General features: G+C 44.6%; 1 protein-coding gene across 3 annotated transcripts in view; it reads right to left on the bottom strand.

The window, feature by feature from the left end:
- The window catches only part of tbc1d5 (TBC1 domain family, member 5), a 24,559-nt gene that overhangs the window by 19,235 nt on the left and 324 nt on the right, over window positions 1–5,000 (bottom strand). The window lies entirely within an intron of this gene.

Raw genomic sequence — 5,000 nt, 5'->3', positions numbered from 1 at the left:
TCTCTTCCTCTTTCCATCTAATTTAAGCAAGTTGGTTTTTTTTTATTATTAATCTCGAAGCTCAAAACTACCACAGCAACCAGTGTCTGCCCTAGAACTAGCAGAAGCATGAACCAACCAACTGAAAATATCTAACAGAAGATGTTAAAGTAGCTTGATGGTGGTGACAGCCCTGTTATCACATAGTACCAGCCTCCACACAGCTACCAGAGTCCCAGGTACTCTGACCATCCACATGCAATCAATTAGAGGGCTGCATTGGGATTGGGACCCAACGCAAATCTCGCAGGAACGGGTGGCATGAACTTGACTGCAGACGGGAGCGGGCGGCAAAAAAAAACCTCTGCGGGATCGAGATTTGTGTTATTTTTGCCGTGTAGGTAGTTAAGGTGTTAGGCTACATGCCCGCGATGATACCAGTGTTATTGCAAAGGCTTGCCTTGCTGCATAAGTTGCAAAGTTAATTCTTATTTCTTTTATTTAGCCTAACTGAACGCAATCTATTTTTATGCTATGTGCGTCTGTGATGCATTTGTTAAGGTGTTAGGCCACAGTGTTATTGAGAAGGCTGGTTGCATAAGTCTATTTTCTGGCTATGTGCGTGTAATAGTGCAAACTGAGTTGTTTTATGTAGCCTAATGATTGAACAAAGTTCTAGCCTTGTGTGTGTGTTGTCTGTTTCTAATGGTAACGGTCATTCAAACACAGTTGTTTTCTATTCAAGCATATTATCTGGGGTTTTTTTCTCTTGCCGGACGGGAGAAGATACAAAATCAATGCCTGTCTATTACAGTGCGGGCATAAATTATCAGAATTTGGCGGGAGCGGCCGGGACTAAACATACACATTGCGGGTGCGGTCGGGACTGTAACGCACACTGCGCGGGCGCGGGCGGTAATAATCAGAATTTCTGATGATGCGGGCGGGATTGGGATCAAGAAAACAGTGACGCGCAGGGCTCTACAACCAATCATGTGAGAGGACCTGGGTGCTTCAGGTAGTCTGCTATGTGGCAGGTTCCTACAGTAATTTCCTGTGTAATAGCCGCATTGTGTATAAATAAAGTTAAAATAGACAAAACATATCAATACCATATTAACTGCCCCCGTGTATTAACCTGATAGCTGACGATATTCAGCAAAATAATGTATAAACTGTGGCTAATAGTTGGGAAATTACGGTAGTTGTAGCCTACAGTAGATGGCAAATGTGGGTATGTGAAAAACTGAGTGCTTCTCTGTGTGTGTATGGATGTGTATGTATGGGGGGGGGGGTGTTGTAAGAGAGATGTTGGTCTACACACCACACATCTATCTCATTCCCACACACAGACAGACTGAGTCCTTCCCTGTGTGTATGTATATAAGATGTATATAAGATATAAGATATCCCATTTCCACACACAGACAGAAAAAGAGCTAGAGATAGATAGAGAGAGAGAGAGAGAGAATGAGAGTGAGAGCGAGAGAGAGAACTGAAACCTTGAACAATCTGCTGCTCAGTATGTTCTCTCTGTGCTGTAGAGCTGAAAGAGAAACAGTTATCTACAACTCCCTGAGGACACACAAGAAATAAAACAAGATATCAATAAAAACTAGGAATGAAGGCAGAGGGTGATGGTGAAAGGGAGAGAGGAAGAGAGAGAGGTACCCTAAAAGTACCCTAAAAGAGAGAGAGAAAATGAGGGAGAGCAAGAGCAAGAGAGCATGAGAGAGAGAGAGAAATGAAAAAAAGACCCTGAGAGAGAGAAATAAAATGAGAGAGAGAGAGAGAGAGAGAGAGAGAGAGAGAGAGAGAGAGAGAGAGAGAGAGAGCTCAGGAGCTCCTGCTTAAACAAACTCACATGCCTCTACTTCACCCACCAATTACAACCCTGCAAGCTCCCACCACCACATGACTACCAAGAATCTGACCAGCCACCGGGGCTGCCTATGGATCAGACACACACACACACACACACACACACACACACACACACACACAGCTTAGCTTTACAAACTGGGCTACTTCACATATAACTTCTCAATTGACCTTTCAGAAAATTTGGTTTCCCAGCATACCTGACCACACACACACACACACACACACACACACACACACACACACACACACACACACACACACACACACACACACACACACACACACACACACACACACACACACACACACACACACACACACACACTTTTAAAAGTGCAGTGAAGTGTACAAACTGTACCTCATGTGTCACATACAAACGTCTCCTTCATATCAGCAGCTCTGAGGAGAGGGAGCAGGGCAGGGGCATTAATCGGGGCAAAAGAGCCTGGGGTCAGAGCTTCTGCCGGGGCAATAATACAGCCCCATGACCCACCACGATGTCTAAGACACACAGGGAGCAGGGGCAGGGGCAGGAGGGCATTAAGCAGGGCGAAAGAGTCTGGGGTCAGAGCCTCTGTCGGGGCAACAACACTGCCTCATGACATGCTGGGTCCAGACTCGCATGAGTGCAAACTCCTCAGCGCCAACACACACAGACAACACATGACAAACACTTATCTAGTAATATCACAGCAATATCTAGCTTTACCTGGGGATACTAATCCAATCAGGACAATACTCTGTCACCCACCCCATCACCATCAGCAACGATGTGTGATATGATGTGTGTGTGTGCAATACTGAGGAGGGTGCAATTATGCCAACATTTTTTTTTTTTTAGTATTTCTTTTTAAAACATATTTTCTTATTTATGCATTAGAGGTCTGTGTCATTCTGCCTTCCAGGGCAAAAACCCAGCCTCATGACACACCACAGCTGTGTCCGGACACGCCGAGCCCCGCCGCTCTCTCAGCACCAGAAACCAACATGGCGACTGGGCTGAGACAATGAGAGCTCTGCCTACAAACAAAAAGACACCAGAGGAGGAACACTTCATGTAGGCTAACTCTGACGCTAACCTAAATCTGCTTATATTTATGGAGGGCAAATCTGTGCAGGTACTGAAACACTGAGATCATTTTGTTATTATTGTTTTAGTGTGACATGATGACTAGTCCTGAGTGACTAGTGTTTTTTAACACATGCTAAATGCCCAGGGTTAAGTATGAACCCATGGATTGAACCTCTGCTTCAGTACAGTGAGAAGCATTGATATAGAAAGGTAAATACCGCATTGGGCTCCAACGCATACGTCAATAACAGCGCCATCTTGGTGGGGGCAACAATCGAGTAGTAAATCACTGGAGGTCAATGGACAAAGTGATCTCTGGTTGCAGGCCAGTGTTGCCCATAGACAGAAAGGTGTTGCTCCTATCAATATGGCGGCCGTGTTGTCGTATTCCTCAAAATATTACATGAGCAATACGGTATCTACATTTCTATGTCTATGGTGAGAAGTGCAATCCTGCACACTGGGCGTCAAGGTTACCAGCAACGAGGCTAAAACCCCGGCGGTAGATCTACAACAACAAGCTTTTCAGTGACAGGGCTAAACCCCCTGTCTGCTGAAGCTTATATTTAAGCATGCCTGAAGGCGTCTGGAGTCAGCAGTTCTCCCTTCACAGCTGGGCCGTGCCCGTCACTACATTATATTCATATATGAAGCCATAAGATAAAATCAGTCTTTCCACTTGCAACATATGGCTCATTTATGTTGCAATTTCCTTCTCTTTGCCCTAAAAAACGACACAGAGAGACTTTCACTGCCTCTTTTCAGAAACAGCCATCAGCACTCTCTGTACTAGGAGCAAGTAGTATTTTCAGTATTAGACGAAAAATCCACCATCATCACCAGTGAACACAGATAAGGGTGAGAAAGAGAGGTCTTTTCCAAGGAAATAACAGGCACATAGGAGAGATCCTGTGGGTGTCAGTACTCCTCAGCTTACTTTATGCGCATATTGGATCATCTCCAACAGTCCCTTTTGCTAACCTTGAAACTAGATCAAAAATATAATAACTCAAAAAAAAAAAAAAAATGCAATTCACAAAAAAGCCCATGGAAGTCTTTGGAACAACGTGGACTTACATCCCTTCTCAAGCTGAACCTTAACCTGTCCATTCACTGAAGCCAGAACCACAGACAAACATGGTTCTGATGTGGCCCTGTTTCTCAGTGGCTTTTGGCCACAAGAACCCAGCAGACCTCTGAGGTGGTTTCTGTCTCCATAGCGACCCAAGGGAACCAAATGACAACCTTTCAGCAGTACCCCACCCCAATCCTGATCATGTACAAAAGACATACGATAACTCCAGCAGTCCCAACCACAACTCAATGCATCCTCTCAGCACTCTAACCTCAAGAGAGCCCAAGTGCTCCCTGCAACCTACTTTTCTAAATCATGTCAGGTATGCATGCCTTCAGGGGCTATAGACAAGGCCACCTGTTCACTGGACCCAGTGTAGATGGAACTCATGAACACCATCTGCTTTCTTTGAATGAGCTCAACTGTAATGTGATGCCTACCAGTCCAGGTCCATATCTAACCTAAACAACGTAGAAGAGAGGCAACAGCCATGCAATTGGCATGACAAAATGTTTAACTCATACTCTTTTTGAAAAGGACTATTTCAGTGCAAAGACCCGACCACTCCTTAAACTCATCATGAGACACATGAAGCTTATCACTGTTGTAGCCTACTCTGCTATGGGTTCCCTACCTTATTTGTCACGGTGATGCATGAATATATTGCGTGGAGTAGGCTATGCTATGTCCGTGTAGCCTACTGTTTAAGTCGACTAAGAGGAAATGCCAGTATCACAGTGGGAAGTCCGATTCCTCCCTGGTTGTGGTCAGTTGGCAACTAGCCAAGATTAGGAAACATTATGGCGACAGAATGTTGCGAGTCTTATTTGTGCGGCGGTAGCTCAAAAATAATCCGTCATATTTTTACAGCAAAGGTACTTTCTGTCGTTCAAAATGGGGAACCATAGCTCAAGCTCTCCACTGCATCTTATCTACTCTCTACTTAACACATTGACGCCATTATGTGAATTTAAAACCTTGCAGACTAAG

Source organism: Sardina pilchardus, chromosome 24, assembly GCF_963854185.1.
Source record: "Sardina pilchardus chromosome 24, fSarPil1.1, whole genome shotgun sequence".
Classification (NCBI taxonomy): domain Eukaryota; kingdom Metazoa; phylum Chordata; class Actinopteri; order Clupeiformes; family Clupeidae; genus Sardina; species Sardina pilchardus.
The sequence above is the reverse complement of the archived record's forward strand: the minus strand, read 5'-3'. Positions and strand labels throughout refer to the sequence as shown.